This window comes from Labrus bergylta, chromosome 4 (genome assembly GCF_963930695.1).
Source record: "Labrus bergylta chromosome 4, fLabBer1.1, whole genome shotgun sequence".
NCBI lineage: Eukaryota > Metazoa > Chordata > Actinopteri > Labriformes > Labridae > Labrus > Labrus bergylta.
Window position 1 is genome coordinate 16794800 of NC_089198.1, and position 18950 is coordinate 16813749.

Here is an 18950-nt window from a genome sequence, read left to right on the forward strand (position 1 = left end):
AGTCAGATAGCAGTAGCACAAGAGCAGACTGTAACGGTCAGTTTACACAAAGCTCGCCTTAAGGATGAAAATGAGCAATTAGGCAGCGTCATCGTCTGCTCAACTGTCTAAACAGAGCCACAAAATGATGCACATAAAGCTGCACAACCTACCTTAGTGGAGTTTACTATCAAAAATGAGAGCCAACCACAGCGACAGTGAGATTCATAATTCCTCAAAGGCATGCTGGAGCAGCATCTACAGCATGGAAACAGAAGATTGAAAGCTTATGTAAGGTGCCACTTTTGAAAGAGAACAGTTTGAAGTGTGAAAAGCACAGGCACTTACATTTTCTACCTTCTTATCAAGCTTGACTTACTTTCATACTTTTTTTAGATTTCAGTGACAAACTCAAAAATGAACAAAATAGGAACAAAAATCCCTTTTTAAATACAACCATACTGTAGTGCAGTTTGCAAATGACGTACAGTATTTAGTGGCTTTATACATGGTGGGAAATCAACCAAAACATTCATGGTATGCTTTAGAAAATGGTTAGCAGTATTGCGGAGTGTGTGCGATTTGTGGTTAATGGCCGAAAACATGCAGAATCACTGATACGTCCATTTTTATTATCATTCTACAATCATTTTTATTGGCTTCTATATATTTTAATCTGAGCCAGATAACATTTCTCACAGAATTATTCTGTTTTAGACTAGCATTCTACCACAAAATGGTACTTTAAGATTTATTTTCTGCTTGAAGAGAAGTCTATGTGCTTAAAGTACTTTTTAGGGTCAAATAAAAGCTTCTCTGACAGCTTCACAAGTCTTCCCATCTTCTGAATGAGCCCAATATTTACACAGTCAGTGTGAAAAAGGCCCTATGGTCACAAAGTTTACCCTGCTCCTCGCCTCGCCATGGTCTCCTCCCGTCAGTCATCGCAGCTGTCATCGCCACACCCGGATACATAATAAACACGGGGTCCTTTCTGTCACCTCTCCGTCCAGCTCTCCATCCACCATCTCTTAATCAGAGAGGAACCTGTGGGGGCGTAATGTAGACATAAGTCTTTTTCTAAACCAACACACAGTTTGACAGGGGAGGTCGCCTTTCCCTTCAATCAAAGGAAGTCCACACTCACGGTGGACACGCTTTCTTGCATGTGGACGCATTTTCTCCACCAAGAAGAGTTTTATTTATGTTAATGTGCGTACTATGAGAAGCTTCTCGTGCCTCTGTGTCATCTGGTCTGTCACAACTGATTGGGAAAGTTAATTAAAAGAGCTCTTGTCTGTTATATCTATCTTAAAGATAGATCACACTGCACAGTAAGGGCTATCCATGCTGCTGCCCCACAAGATATCAGATAGAGGAACCACTCCTCTTTGAGGTCCCAGTGGGAATTGGCCAATGTGATACTCAAGCTTCCTTCCATGCATTCAGCTCATGTGATCCTTGCCAACATATTCTGCTCTACATACTGGTCCTTACTGAAATTTGTAAGGCCTGCAAAATACATCAAACTTCTGTTAATAGTCCAATACATCTAAAATTCAAATTACCACATTGCACGTGTCAGGATGAAACATAAAAAATACCCCAAAAATGATTTTCACAAGCCCCATACATTCCCACTCTAAATGTGAAGATTTAAACCATCAATTAGATCCATGCACATGGGCCATGCATTTATACGGTCTGCTAATCCAAAAGTCGGCATTAAGAGAAAAGGAAGAAAATTTGAATGGCATAGTCTTAATAATACTATTCCTGTTGAAGTCGACTATTGGTGTTGATTAATTTCCGTTATGCTTGACGATAATGAAATCATCCTCCAGTGCCCTTGACATAACACCTCCTCTGCTTAAAGTAGTTATAGACTTGATTGACCTACTCATCCTCTTGTTATTTAATAACTCTCGAATATCTGCTTTGGTTCTTCATTTCTAAAGGTCTTAGAAAAAGTGGTTGCTAACAAGCACATCTGTCTATGATGATCATGACATTAGATATATTTCAGTCTTGTTTCCGTCAGCGTCATTCAGCCCTGGGTCGTTTCGAATCGGGCTGTGAAAACCCAGTCCAAAGAGAGAGTGGATATAAATGCCATATACTGTATGTACTTCTTTGTGCTTTTTATTACAAACGAAAAGGCAAATTTTTCTTTTAGTTAAAAATGTACTATTTTTTCATCAATGTTATTTAAAGGTGCACTATGGAGTTTTGTTAGAGAACTGTGACAGTTGGAGAAATGTACAGATTATGTGGTGTCTGTCCATAACTCCATACGCAAACTGTCCTCAGAGGAAAAGTTGGTCCCTGGAACACTGTTTGAAGATAAAATGATACACGACAAGTTCTCGCAACAGTGAAACTGTAACTCTCCTGGTTGCTTTTTTAGCTCCGAACAGTGTTCCAGGGACCCATTTTTTCCTTTGAATAAAGTTTGTGTATTTAGTTTAAAAAATATAGCATATAATTGTTTCTCTTCTCCAACTTTAAAATTTCACTACCAAATCTACACAGTGCCCCTTTAAATGTTTCCCTTTAAAATTTTCAATTTTAAAGGGAAACATTTGTCAAAGCTGAGCATGCAGACTGAGCGGTCACTTTCAGTTAGTAAGCTAAGGAGGAAATAGAAAGAAACGGATGACATTAAAACAAAACAAGGCTCTGCATGCAGCAGACTGAATGTTAAAAAACATACTGTGCATGTCACTCTCACAAAAGAAATCAGGAAAACATGCTCAGGGCTCACACTCATGGTGACGTAAGTTTCGATTTTCTAGTGTTTTCTACATTAATACTGGTTGCATTATGCTTTTACTGTATCTAAACTTGACATTAGTGACATCAGTAGAGGTTTGCCATTAGGTGTGAAATAATCCCCCCGGCCCACCGGCCCGTCAGAAATGTGACAGCTGCTGCCTGGTCTGTTAGGTTTAAGGCTGGGAACCCATGCTATAAAAGACTTTAAACTGTGTTATGTATTCTTGGAAACAATAGATTGTCCCAGTTTTCGACCACGTTTGACCACATTTGTTTGATACAACCCCACATGCTGCTGTTTGGTATGTAATAGGCATGTAAAAGAGCTAAAATTAGCAAAGAAGGATCACTGAAGAAACCCTTTCAACCAATCAAGGTCCCACTTCTGAGTCTATGACACGTCTTCCTGCCTGGCCGACTTAAGCGCCTCATTAATTCACCTAAAGCAAACTGTATTAGGGTTTTTGTTCCCGCCTGTTTATTTAATGAGCTTCTTCTTCTTCACCACCTGTCTGTTATTCTTCAGCCGAACCCCTCTGTCTCCTCATGTCCCTGAGGATGTGATTAGAAGTGTCTGTGGTCCTGGTGGGAAATCACTCGTGTTGCTGCTGGTATGTCTATAGTGACATTATTGGCCGAGGACTCGCTATGTGCTAAATTACTCTGCAGAGCTGCCAGGGTCTGAAGGAAAAGGCGAGATGAACATGAAGGAGGAGAGGGAGATAGATGAGAGAGGGAAAATGAGGCTGATGTTGCGGAAGGAGGTATACGCAGTAGAGAAGGAGGGATTGGAGGGATATGGAAATGGAAAAAGCAAAAGAGGAGATGGTGGAGGAGGACAAAATCAGAGGAACAGAATGAGAAGGACATTTTGATAAATAGGTGTGGAGCCATGTGAGTGGGAGGATGAAGAAGCATGAAGAATATTAAGGTAGAAAAGTAACAGAGAATAAGGGGGAAATTAGATGATAAATGAAAAAGCAAGTTAAGAGGAACAAAGGATCGGTTTGATATAGAGCTCTCAGACTCTGCATACAAAGGCTGCACAATCCTCTACATTTGTTATTTGACTAAAAGTGATGATTCATTATTTTACTGTCAGGATCATCTTGACCGAATGTTACTTCAAAAGAGACATTTCAAAAGACAACCAAATTGATTTGTGGAGAACATGTATGAACATGCAAAATCATCGTGAGTTTATATTTGTGACAAATATGGACAAAATGGTATCTTACTCTGCTCCACTTTGAAATGTGCGAAAAACCTTAACTCCCCTATTTCCCTGATTAAAGTCCTGTGTTTGATCAGCACAGGATTGTCACCAGAAGCACAACTTGTAGGTCTTTCTTTGACGCTACCTGACGTTCGTGTAAATGTTATGGAGTATCATGTTCTGATGTTCAGATGTTTGAGGAAACAGAAAGCTGGGTCAACCCCAGAAAAGGAAAAAGTGTTTCCTGTGCATCTGTATGAATGCCAAAAAAGTGACACAATGATATGTGTTAACATGTGCAAGTGGATTGACAGTGTGAGCACAGCAGTGAGAGTCGACAGCAAGATGATCAGGATGAATACTAACAAATATTCACTCCCCTGAGAACGAAATGTGGATCAAAGAGCATTGAGGCTGGAGATATACTGGCTCTTAACTCAAGAGTTGTCTGTTCACATCCCCAAAATAATGAACGCAGTGTAGAGGCAGAGGGGATGTGACAGGGACAACAACAGCAGAATGTTGTGAATGAAGACAAGCTGATAAAGCAAAAATGGTTTGCAACAAAAATGTTGCAACAACCAGGAAACAACTTTAAAACTTATTTTTTTTAAATAAATTACATTAACTACCCTCTCACTCTGCATATTAAATAGGTGTTTAGTAAAAAGTCCTGATATGTGAATTGTTCAAACATGCTAAGCAGCTGCTTGTAGTGCAACATGTGCATCAATCTGAGACGTGTCTGTTTTCTGTGCAGTGTGTAATGAATGTAATGAATGTAATGAATATGTATATATATAAATATATATATATATATGTACTTTGGTCGAGATTATATTGGGAGTGTTTCAGTCGATAAATGTGTCACGATCTCCCCTTTTATTATTGATGCTGCATGCAAGATGGATTGGTCCCCAGTTCATTTTCTATTCATGTGTTCATATTTTTCTAAAACCCATTTGAAATGCATAAAACACAATGTAGAGGGAAATCCAGTCATGGAAAATACTGAGGAGGTCACTGAGTCTAAACCAGAGAAGACAGTATTTAAATGTAAAAATGTGTCAAAGTGTGTATTACCGGGCTCAATCTGAATTATTATAGGGTACAGAAATGCATTAAACTCTTTGGCTCTCCAGCTTTCTTGCCTTCTGTTTGTTACACATATGCAAGCTTACTATTTGCAAGCTCACTGTATTTTTTTTTTTAAACAGTTTTTCCATTTTGTCTGCTGAAATGTCACATCTGTCCCTGGTAGCTCACTAATTATGGATAAAACACAACCCACTGTATTTAAACATCAGTGTCGTTTTAAAACAAGTAGTCTTTTAAAAGGATCTCAAACAGTTTTTTCACAACTGTCTACATCACATCAGACTAAAAGAATGAGGCTAAATCTCTCTATTAAGTAAAAACTGTTACAACTTCGTTATAGAAATAAAGAGCACTATTATTCTTTTGCTGCAGGGTAAAGCTAATTATTACCATTCTAAGTATTTTAAGTATGGTCAATGGTAAATGGACTTGAGCTTGTATCGCGCTTTTACACCGCAGGTCATACCTATATTCACACTGAAGGCTGTGGAAGCCAGCTGTGGAAACACAATTAACTAAAGTGTCAGCGAACGGTGACATGGTGCGCGATGCTGACGGACTGCGGCACGCACAGAGTGTGTAATACACATTCATACGCCACCAACTAAGCAGGGAGAGCAATTTGGTGGTTAAGTGTCTTGCCCAAGGCCAAAACGGAGACATGTGGCTGCCGGAGTTGGGGACTGAACCCTGACCTTCTGGTCTTCTGCACTTTCTTAAGACCCCAGCGACTTGGGGCTCTGATGGGAGCAGGCGCCTTTCATTGGCAGAGTGAAGAGAGGGCGTGTAGACCATCTGAAAATGAAGGGCCATTTTTGTAGCCGTTTTGTAAGCTACCTACATGGTGTTGCATTGCTTTAATGTATAGCCGCTTGTGACTCATAAAAAAGCTTTTTAACATGAGCCCAGTAAGAAAGAAACACTTAAACACATGATCACTCCAGCCAAAGAGCCACCTTTGATCACTTAAACTGTACTGTATAGTAACATCCACACTGGCTGCCTTACACTTCAAATATGACACAATGGTCAGGTCAGGGGGTTAACAAACTGTTGACAAGGTTTCCAAGCCATCCCAGACCATAAATCTCTGACATTGTGATTCCCATGCTTTATATTACTCATCTTATAAAGTCACGCGTAAAGGCAAAGAGTTCTAAACATTCAAACAGCTGTTCTCACAAGAGCATCACATTGATCCATCTGGTATCAAAGCCAGAAAAGTATTTAAGAAGAATCAAATGAATCCTGCCAAATCCACGTCAAAGCCACACAAAGAGGTTGTGTTTTGTTTGAACATGTTTTCAGTTGTGACATCAGAAGAAGATGTGAATATTCATACTCCACATGGTGACTTGTTTACTGGTTTAGAGGCGTTTTCATGTGAGTACACTGTGCACTGTGCAACAACTAAGCTTTCGGTCTGACAGACTTCGTTTCTGGCTTTTAACACAAAGCGGTGTGTCTGTATCTAACCCTCCGTTGTTTTATCACAAGTTTTATTCCGAGCACCCAGCTGGACTCACTCCGCCTCTGACAGATCATTAATTCCTTTACACCAAATTAGAAAGCAGTGCGCTCAGTGATTTCATACAACCACCCAGTATCTGTCGTGTTTATTAAAGGCGCCTGAGCCCCCTCAGGTAGAATGATGAATAATTGCATCAGAGTGATACATCACAGGTTTGTTCTTCCAAAGATTGTCGCTCTGAAAACTGATGTGGATCTGTGATATTTGCGACCACTAACTGAGAGACAGAGACCTCAATTTGGATTGTTCTTTCACATGCTTCACTTCTCATATTGCCGGTGACAGAGAGTAATGACTGTCACAGGAAAAGATGATGCTTCAGAACGGACCGTGCTCCCAGGAGGGTGTAACTAAAACATGTGCTCCTCAGGCTCACACACACAAACGGACATGTTTCCCTGATGAGAAATTGAGAGCTGTGCTGCATTTTCATTGATTCACTGATTCCATGATAGGAACATTCAATTTAAATTAAAAAATATGATTGTCTCTGGCAATTTTGCTGTGTGTTTTTGCTGACTTTGAAAAACACGCACAACCCCCTGCTGCAGGGTTATCGATGGAGAAGAAAACATAACATCCTGCGATCGAATTACTTCAGTTTTAACTTGCCTGTGTCAGCTGTGTTTGATTCCTGACTGTGTTCTGATCATTTCTTATTCTGCCTGTGTGAGGCTCGGAATTTAAACCTACACTGTCGCCTTTCTCCCTCCTGCAGAGGCTCTCTAATTGCAATCCTCTTTCTGAGCATTTTACGCCAACTCAACAATGGGAAAAACCACTGGGGAGCCGACCGGATCACAAGGCCTTTTGTCCTCGAGCAATAAAAGCAAATGACAAAGCAATATTATTGTAGAAAGTTACAGCACTTAGCAGGATGATCAATTACTGCTCGGATTTTCATGTCTTTAGCTCTTTGCTGTAATTAGAAAGTTTGTTCTGCTTTATTGTGAAAAACTGTTATATTACCACTGTCTGCTTTTCATTTTATCCACCACACATCTAGCTTCTCAACTTGCACTGTTTTCAGTCTATTTAGAGTTTCTTTTTATTAAGAGTTTTTTCACATTTTAAAAAGTGCCAGATAGGTAACCAGGTCCCATACACAGACAGTCACACAGAACCACACAGAGAGAGGTCTCTCTCTCTCTCTCTCTCTCTCTCTCTCTCTCTCTCTCTCTCTCTCTCTCTCTCTCTCTCTCTCTCTCTCTCTCTCTCTCTCTCTCTCTCTCTCTCTCTCTCTCTCTCTCTCTCTCCTCTCTCTCTCTCTCTCTCTCTCTCTCTCTCTCTCTCTCTCTCTCTCTCTCTCTCTCTCTCTCTCCTACATTTAGTGCTGAGTGTAAAACCAGAGAGAGAGACTTTGGAATTCCATTGTGGAATTATTGACACCATCATGCTGCTGACACGGTGCTTTCTTTACTTACCCCAAGAGAGTCCAAACTCTTCAGAAGGAGAAAGTAGTGACTACTGTAGAACTGTGAGAAGATGGACCAAAAACGACTTCTACAGCAATCCTTTCTAAATCATTGGCAGAAAAAAACAGATTATGCAACATACAAATCACTCACAACATTTACAACAAAAACATACCATAGCTTAATTCAATGCAGCTTTATGATCTGGTATGATCAGCTAATGTGGCTAATGATAGCATTTTTGTTGTAAATATTGCCCTATGATGTAAACATGGGTTAAAAAGTCAGTTAGCTAACTGTGTGGCTTCCCTGCTTGTGTATTTGTCATCTTAGAGTTGCATTAGCATACTAAGCAGTAGCTCAGCATACTTTCCTTACTTCCAGCGGTTTAACAGGGTGCAATGGAGCAGCCAATAAAATGTATATGGCTTTCCATAATTCTTAATGAGACGAGGCTTGTGGTTAATCTCAATTTATAAGTAAATCATTTAAATTTGGGGGACGCCCATACCTTGGCTGTGTAGCTGCAATAGTAATATATATATATATATGTTACAATATATTAGGGCTATCAATTTTCATTCAAAGTTCTAACATTCATTAGAACATGGGGGAGTACGTTCACTTGCGAACTGAAATTAGCCGTTCAAACTCAAAATATTCAGTTTGATCCAGCAGAGGGCTCTCTCAGTGAAACATCGACCATTTCCTGCACTCTTGACCTCAGTAAACTCAGACAGTAATGTTGTGGCAAAGCAAGGGGTGCGTGATTCAGGAGATGCAAACTTACATGAGGGAGACCTCTCTTTCTGCAGAAAGCACGACTGCTTTGGTGGAGTGACACGGGTGCTACTTACCCGCAAATATTTGTGTTCTAGGAACATCTTTGCGCTTTGAAAAAAAATCTGAATACAACAACTTGGGTTCTCAACTGGGTCGCTAATATGTGATGGAAAAAAACCCTCTTGTTTTGTCTGTAACATATGTAATAAAAAACCTAATGTATTTAGTTTCTTTTTGACTTTTTCTTGTTATATATGGCACCACATTTATATATCAATACAACATTAAGGCGTTCCTCTTGTTATTGGAAGACATTGACAGCAGCATGTATTGAAACAGTTAAGGTTCATGAAAGTATTGACGAGGGTTTTGTTGTGTTAACATGAAAACTTTGGTTTAAAGAAGTGGGTGCAGCATTTTTAATATGCTTTGTGGTGTATTGATGAAGCGGACACTCTTTAAGTTCAGTCATTTACTTGGCCATGTTCATACGACGACTAACACTGCATATCAGAACAGCGTTGCATTCAGGTGAATCACGTAACACTGTGTATCATACATATCTATGTGGTCAATATACCACACTTCTTGGAACAGAATATTTCCTCATTATAGGGCAAATGTTTCCTTCATCTCACCGGTAGTTGTGTATACTCAAAGAAGTATTTGGTTTTGACATGGTGCCATATCATAATGTGATGGTGGCTTTTGAAAACATTCTTGAAAAAACATTTTTTGATGTGGCATGAAAAGAGGTGTCCCTTCAATTACCACCCAAAGAGGAGCTACTCGTTGCTCTTAGCTTTCAGCACCCGCACCTGTCAGACGCTGCAGCAAGCAGCTTTCTTCATTTGGTGATTGGTGACCTGAAAAACATTCAGCTGACAAAGATTTACGAGACACTTCAAAAGGGTGATCTCTAAAAAGGTTTTAATGATCAGTGCACTGACTGGAAACATGATTTGCTGCCTCAAATTGTAAAAGGTGAGGGTACTTTGATTAAAAACACCTCAAATCACACATTTCTGGAACTAAAAGACAACCAAACACCTTTTGACTTTTGGCTTCAAATTTGCTCTGATGGCTGGAAAGCCTAATAGATGTTTTTTTCTTCAAAGTCCAAACCTGTTTGCACAAACTTCATAAAAGTGAAGTTGTTTTTCATGGTACTTCAGAAGAAGTGTAAGGATTTATTTATTAAAATCTAATGATCTTGGAGTAGAGGAATCATATCTTCCAAAAACAGATTGTGACTTTATGAGAATAAATTAATTCATTGACAATTATTCAGAAATACTGAATGCCTCACATTCAAACTGCACAAAAGATTCACATCAGCAATTGAAAATGCAACCAATTACATACAGCAGTGCTAGGAAAATGAAAAATCTATAGAAGAAATAACACAGGAAACATTTTTTTCAATAATTGAGAACCAATCTACTTACTCTCATTGCCACTTCCAGCGAGATCTAAATGTCTTTTTTCTGTTATTATCCCCAACCGATTGCTAAATGAAGTGGGTCACTTCCTGCTGGAAGGAATGTGGGGCAATTTTGGAGGTACTTCTTGGTGTTGTCTGAATGTCAAGCCTATTTATAGAAAGGAGTTGGCCGTTTAGTTTCAGTGAAGTATGTGAAACTTCGATCACGGTTTGTACCCTTTCTCCTAAATACTAAAGTTCTCATTAAAGGGAACAATCGCCCTCTGAATAATTCATGGTTACCTAGGAATCCTTCGTAAATTGTACTACTGATATAATTATTTATTTCTGTTAGTTATTGTATAGGTCGCCAAAACATTTGAGTTGTAATTGGACTTAATTAATTTAGGGAATGTCAAATGTTATTTTCATTTGATCCTGCCAAACCGTGACCCAGGTCCATGCCCCTGTGATCTTTAGCTGCACAACACAGAACAGATTGATCCAAGAGTCCCATTTGGCAAGGCAATAGTTTTAAAACACCCTCAAGGTTCCTGTTATCCAAGCTCTCTGACATTTGTCCTTTGTATGAAGATACAAAACTGATTAAAAGTGTGTGCCCAGACCTTATAGAAGTTCTTTGTGGACCGGAGGCTCCACTGAGAAGGTCGATAAGGTTGGCAACCATTTCTGTCCTATTCACAGACTGTCCACAATTTTTGATTTATGTATTTATTTAACTATATATATCTTCAACAAACAGTTAGAATACTAGTTAAAACATGTATTAGATAATGAACATGAATTGCCTTAATGCACAGTGGCTGTACTGCTTACCCTGGACCAAAATAAAGTGAAAGAGTGGAAAGTTTTGAATGTATGGCAACAACAGTCCAGTCTCACTAAGGCTGTGGAGGTAGCTTGACTTTGTGGAGCAGAAAGTGTCTGTTGCTGATTTTCACTGTTTAGAATTATAAGCTGTTTATGTGTAGTTGTATGAAGGTGACATCGCACGCAAGGTTGTGGTGTTGTGCTAAATGTCTTCACTGCTGTAATTGTCTTTAGCACTCGGCCTGCTGCCTTGTGCTCACAACTGTTTTGTAACTGTGTAAACATTCAACCTAGCATCGCTCCCGATGTGTTATGTTTAATTGAATACGTTTTAATAGTTTATCTGTAGTTTTGCTGCTATTCTTTAAGTATAGTATTTAATGACTGCCTAGCACTGTCCAGTCCATCCTTAGGCTGAATCATAGATGTACTTTTAAATATTTTCCCTGCTTCTTTACTATATCAGAAATAAGGAAAAACAGCTATTAAAGTGACTGTTTTTATTTTCTGAGGATGTTTTTGTAAAGCCTTTGAGGTTCATCCATCCTGAGGTCCCAGTTTCATTAGTCATAAAGACTTCCACATGCTGTTTTCAGTCTGGCTTGTTTAGAAATTGAAAGTGCTCGTCATTTTTCAATAAGAAACTGCCTACATAACTGTTTGTGCTGCCAAGAGCCATTTAGCCTTGGCTCAGCCTTCACTCCAATGCACTGCTCATGGAATAAAGCCTCAATTTGTAACTTAGAAATAGAGCCTTAACTTGTCTAAATGTGATAAAAATGTTTTTTAAGTGGTTGGGAAATTAAATTAAAGCCATTGATGTAATGGTTCAAGGTACATTTGATCACACTATTACATTGGCCGAGGTCAGCAGATTGGCTCAGTGATTTAAGGCACTTTATGTCTGACATTTGCTCACTTGCATCTTTTTTTTTTTTTTAATCTGAAGAAATAAATAGTTTCTTGCTTTGATACACCCTTTGTTTTCCTTTTAAATAAGTATGGCCCCCCTTATTTCTCTTAGCCTAAACAGCCTGAATATTTGATAAAATATTAACATATTACATACAAGCTTTGTATTTTGGTGTACAAACACTGTGTGAGATCATGTCTACTATCAGAAGAAAATATTTCTAAAACACTTGTATCCTTTTATTTTACTTTTATGGTCTCTATGAAAGTGGTTAAAGGGCTTGATGCCATCAAATAGAATAGGTACAACTTTAACTTACACAGTGGTTTAGTTTGCACCTCAGTTTATGGATCACGGTCCAGTACAAGTTCGATTCAACAGGAAAATAAAAAGTAGTTCATAGTTCTAGTTTTCTCTAATCTATTCTGTACTTACAGTAGTGTACATTACAGTCTGTTTCATCTTGTGTTGTTAGAACTACATGTAGTGCATGGTACTGCCTGTATAGTGTTAAACATTAAACAGAAAAGAGGACAAAAATGTTGGTAGATTAAAAACAACAGAATTAAATATTATCTCCTGATTTGAACAAAATAAATAAAATAAAAGACAAAATAAAAGACCTGCCTTTAGCAACAATGTTTCATGTTAATGATCACATACTCTAGCTTTAAGTGGCATGGAAGCTCCTGCATCTGTTGTTAGTGAATAGTGGGTGCAGTGATATTTGTGCTCAATTAGCACTCGTTTACACCACGAACTGGCTTGTGTGTGCACGGGATGGAACATTGAAGCGAGGCTGAGCACTTTTAATCAGTCTTGAATTTAGGATCTTTTACTTCTGTATATGCCATAACAATGTATTAGAGATCCAGAGGCTATTTCAAATAGCGGGGATACATCATTTTTAGATGTATTTTTTGGGCTTTTTATGCCTTTATTGTAGAGATAGGTCAGTTGATAGAGTCGGAAATTAGGGACAGAGAGAGAGTGAGGAATGACATGCGGTAAAGGAGCCGCAGGTTAACTTGAACCTGTCAGCACCTGTGTCCGATCCGACCTAAAGCTGCATTTAGATTACTGCCTCTTCAGAAAAGCCATGTCATTGAGATAAGGTCCATGTTTAATACAGTCTATGTTTATTATGCAATTGATCCATCTGTTCAGAACAAACCATTTTACTTTAAAAATGAACTGTTCAAGACACACACACAGCTAATGGTCAGTAAAGGTAAGAACAACATTGAATCCCATTCCTTATTTTGTATCTCAAACCATTAAGGAGACACCTTGACATCACTGACTGGGGAAGGGGGGGTATGCCTTTTATTCTAGGGGGAGGACAGTGGATAGAGTCAAAACCAGGGTAGAGAGAGAGTGGGGAACGACATCCGGGAGAGGTTTGAACCCTGGGCAGCCCATTCTTGAGTACCAAGCCTCTGTACATGGAGCGTGTGCACCAACCGCTAGGTTGTTTTTTTTACATTCACTTAACTTTTCATGATTGCCCTGCAACAATGTGGTGTCAGGAGGAGCCAATAAACAATTGCTGGATCAGCAAAAGGGATTATTCCTTTAGTTCAAATAAACAATAAGCTGACAAAAAGAAAATCATTATTTGAATACCGTGAATGGAAGCTTATAAGTTATTAGCATGGATAACATTCGGCCTGCTTTTTGTCAGCCACATTGGACTGTTTTTCCTGCACCAAAAGCCTACTGAAATGTAATTGGCCAATACAGCTCAGACTACAAATGCACCAAAACAGGAACCAGAACACCTCCCAGGCTGAACATCCAGACCCTGTTGAAACTAAAAATAGAGATTAGACAAAGTAGACAGACTGACAAGACACAGGTGAACACAATAGAGGCAGGGCACACGATTACAAAGGCAGAAGACATGACGCATGAGGCAAGGACTTAGACAAAAATGGAGACACTTCAAACCAAACTCAGGCCTATAACAGCTGTCCATGAAAAGAGCATTATTTGGAGAAATTTAAACAACAAGTCTTCTTGGTTATGTCCGTGTGGATCCAACATCACATCTCAGAAGTCACGTTCATTCCAAATTAGGGAAGAAAATGTCTAAAAAGGTGACCATTCAACCATCTGAATGCAGCATCAGTCTTATCATGTTCACTCTCCTTGAAACATGGACCTAAAACAAGTAAAATACATGGTCCAGTCAAGCAGCAGCAGCAGCATGTTCCCTTCCACCTCCTCCAAACAGATGATAAAGCTAACAGGAGCAGAGCTGTTCTACCTCTAAGTACACTCCAACTCCCACATTGCACTCAACACATATTTGTACAAGTAATACTGACTTTTTCAGCGGGTGTTGATACATTTTGGATGTTTTCACTCAGAGTGTATACAGTCTGTACTTCTTGTTTGCACTGTCTGAATATCAGGCTGCAGACTGCACCCCAGGGCTTTACACCTCCAGCAGGTGTGACCACGTCTAGACATTTTTCACATCTGTGATCGAGAGGCTCTTTAACAGCCGAGAAAGGGTTAACACTCTGTTTATATTCTATTTTCCCCATATTTATGTCACATGTTCCGGTGTGACTCCGCTGGCTCTCTTTGGAGCAGCTCTACCAACTCTGTAAAAAAAAATCTATCAGGGCACAAAGGAAGCCAATAAAGTGGAAGCTAATATGCTGTTTGTTCTTGTCTCCTTTATCGGACACAGGCTTGAACCATGTGAGGTTGGAATGATATAGAGGATAGTTATTTTCATCAATTGGAATAAATATCAATAGTCCTGCAGAGATGAGTTACACAGAGAAACAAACAATATGTTCATCCTCAAAGCTGCAATAATCAGTATTTTTACATCAATGAATCACATAACATGTGTGATGCTCAACAAAGTGGTATGTCATTTTTAAGGTACGAGTATCACCAAAAAGCTTTTGTAAATCAACAGTACACTACAGAAAACCGTCAAAGTAACTGAATTTCTAGTAAATAACTTTTGGAGACCAAAACAAAGTTGGAACAAAATTATTTGACAGACATCAGACACTTACTTGGTAAAAAGCACAACAGCATATATTTACAAAAATGTATCATGAGGCGCAAGTGGCAGAGTGATAGGCTTCTAAGGCAGCTAATACAGCACCCATTGGTTCAAATCCAACCTGTCTCCTCTTCGTTATATTATTTTACAAAGACCCAACATTAATCCTTGATTAATCAAAAAAGCTTGAGCCCAGACCATAGACTGTAAATATTAATGGACGAGGCCTGAGTGACGTCACCCATCTGTTACTGCAGGGAGCTCTTGAGGCTCAGCCTCCATGCTGGAAATCCAGTCTCAGCATAACTTTAAGCACAGGGGCCTTTTCCCTTTCCCATTAGATGCAGTTATCCTTTTAATGCCAAGCGCTCACTTTGTTTAAATATCAAATAAACTTGAGCTCCTATTAGCGCCCAGGGGTGTGTTCGTTTCAAAATGAAGTGTGGTCAGACACAAAGCTGGCACATTCCTGTATGTTTCTGATATTAAGAGGATACATTAGAAAGATGGGCAGACATTGGCGAGTTCACAGCAAGCTTGTTCCACACATACAGTATACACAACACACCTACTCCAAAGTTACATTGCAGTGCATTTGCTGACACATTGATACATGATCACATTGAGTTTTTAAATGGACAGAGAGCTGAGTGATGGAGAGCATTCGTTTCCATTTTTGTTTGTGTCAGAGCTCTCATCTCCAGTGTGCGTTTTGTCTAATACACACTGAAACACACAGCGGCACATAAACTCATGCGCTTTCATGCAACAGAGATTTAGAATAAATCTTGAACATAACCAACATTGTGCCACTGACACTTGAGCACACAGGCATTGGAGAAGATAGAATATTTGTTAACATTTTCTGAGAAGGCAGGTCCTTCATCATTTATGTGTATGCATGGTCTGAGAAGGTTCTAACTTTTATTGCAGAGTAAGAATAGATTCAAATAAGAATATATTGATGAATCTCAGACGTGTGCGGCAAACGTAAGAACCTACAGATTTGTGCGTACGCACGCTTTTTGGATAAGGCCCATTGGGTCTGGAGATGTTAAAAATGAATGAAGATAATGGGCTTTTGCGCCTCATGGAAGTATTCAATATGAGCGTTTCTTATGGTGTGGGAATGCTTCAGCAAAATATAACTTCAATTTGCCATTTCTATATTTAATCCATTTCTATATTTAACCCCTACCCTGTGTGTTCAGGGGCACAATGGAAGGAGAAAAGTTAAACGAATCGGCCAGAGTTTAGGAATAAATAATGTATTCCCTGTACACAGCAACGTGCCATCCTGCAGGTGCAACTGGTTTCTTAAATAGAATGAGAGAGGGCACACTGGCTGGTTAGATTCCTGTAACGCACAAAACATACCGATGTATAATCTAGCAATTTAATTCAACCTGTTTGAGCTCTGCGCCTCAAATTGTGCACCACATGACTAGAAAAATCTAGTTGGAGAAGCCCCAAATCAAAATAAGGCGCACAATCTTCATGGTGTTCTGGTTCAGACCAGTTGAATGTTCTATTCATAAAGTTTTGGACAGACTTGCAGGGACATGTACTTGATTTGACACCTGTCAGTCCTCCACCAGACACTGTGTTGCATTATGAATAACCCCTCAACAGCCTCTCCCAATGTATTCTCAGACAGCTTTTCCTCACCACCAACCCCCCACCCATCATCCAAGACATATTCTCCCCTCCTTTATCATGTCATGACAGCTTGTGTGTCAGGCATTTAAAGCATGGGGCTCGAGTGACACATGTGTCCAGATAAACTAGGGGCTGCGGTGGACCTGCGTATGAGACCTGTGGACCATAAATCTATTTGATCCATGGCATCGCAACTCATCTGAGCTTTCCTCAAAGCCGCAGGCATATTAAGTTGCAGAGCAGCAGGGCCCACTTTCCCAAGGTCAATGTCAGAGGGGAGGGCAGGTTGAGGGAGGAAGGGGAGGAGGGAGGGAGGAAGGGGAGGAGGGAGGGAGGGAGGGAAAAAGGCGAGAATAGCATAGAAAGAGACAGGTAGAATCAAACGCCTGTGATGTGGGCTTAAAAAACACTTTCACTGGAATATTGTGCAACAGTTTGTGTATTGGTCGAAAGCTCTGTCCCATAGCAGTCAACCTCCTTAGGTTTGACCAGCTTTTGTTCCTCCTCAGGTTCTCACTTTGTTCTCTATTTTTCTCCGTCACTCTGAGAGAAGTCATTGTGCTGTCTCAGATGAATGTAAGTGGTTGGACTCTTTGTATAACACTTGGACTTGATAAACTCGAAGAGTGGATTATTTGAATGCAGGGCAGTGATATCTGGCAACACATAAACCTTGACTCGTGCCCCCTCTGGGGCCGGCAGCATAATGTGGACACAAACAAAGAATCAAGGCCCCGGTAATCTTTCTGCAAGGCAGGATAAACAAATCATATGTACTTATTCCTAACCTGACATCTATGCAGTCTGGAAGAGGCTGCACGGTGGTGCAGTGGTCAGCCTGGTTCGGCTCCCTGTCGGACAGGCGCCTCTCTGTGTGAAGTTTGTTGTTCTCCCTATGCATGTGTGGGTTCTCCCTGGGTCGTCCAGCTTCATCCCACAGTCCAAAGACATGCTCGTTAGTTTAATTTGTGACTCTACATAGGTGTGAATCATATCACCTGCATCATATTTGCAACTTCATGCCTTCTTCCAGACTTACCATCTAACCCTCTTCCATCTCACTTATGTAACCCAAACTATTTAGAATTGTCAAATGAAGATGACTATGCTTTAAAGTTTATGTGACTGTTCTGTACATTTCGTGTTTTTCTTATCCAAAAGCACTGAATGAACACTAAAGAACAGACATCCAGCAGGTCTGGCCTAAGCTCATATGCATTTGTTATAAACAGACTTGTTACACCTTAAGTCAGCAGAAAAGGTTGTGCAGTGTGTGCAGGCTTGCCTTTCTTTATTGAGCTATTAGCATAGCTTAATTTGAATTTAGATGAAGCGCAACAGTGCCAAAGTGCAGCCTCAAAGAGCAGCCAACATGGCAGAAGACAATAGACTGTAGACAAACATGGACGACGTCTCAGTGATGTCACAAATTGGTTTCTAAAGGGGTATTTTGGAAGCCCATTCATGGCGGTTGCTACATTGAAATTCTGACTATCAAACTTTTGGTGAACCGAACAACAGACAAAGACCTGGAGCTGAGGCGGGCCTTACACCTCCTGACAAACTGCTACAACGCAACCACTTGCAGTTAGATCGGTCACAACCCGGATTTTGCAAAATTTGTATCCTTCATAAAATCAAATGGGTGAGTTATAAAAAGAAAAGGAACCCAGTGTATACCAGGCTGTGAACATTTTTATTTCTGCTGTCAAACTGGTCTTATATGGGGTGTGTATGGGACTTCCATGTCTTTTGCAGCCAGCCTCAAGTGGACTCTGGAAGAACTGCAGTTATGATTGGCTTCATTTTCTCTCGGAGGCTGTCGCTTGGCCTAGACTTAATCAAGGGTTAGTGCCATAAATCAAAGCCATGTTATTCAACCAACAACACAAACATGGTCAAGATGTTAGGTTCAGTGACTAGATTAGATATTTTGAACAGACAGCCAATAGGATTCGCCTGTCACTTAAAGGGACAATGTCCCATAACTTCAATGCTTCACAAAACTAAAAAAGCTAAGTTAAATAAAAATTCATCAACAAAAATAGTTTCCTCAACACAAATGTAATGATTCCAAAATTAAATATGAAGCCCATTCTGTGGCTGACATGTTATATTGTCTTCAAACCATGAATTGTAATTAAAGACTAAGCTGCGGGAAAACACAATAAATTACATAACTACAAAAAACAAGGTTTCATTTTTATCTTTGATCTCTCTGTGAACATGCTGGCAGGATATGTGGCACTGATGTTTTGTGTAGAATGAAACAAGCCCATAGGAAGTGACTGACAAC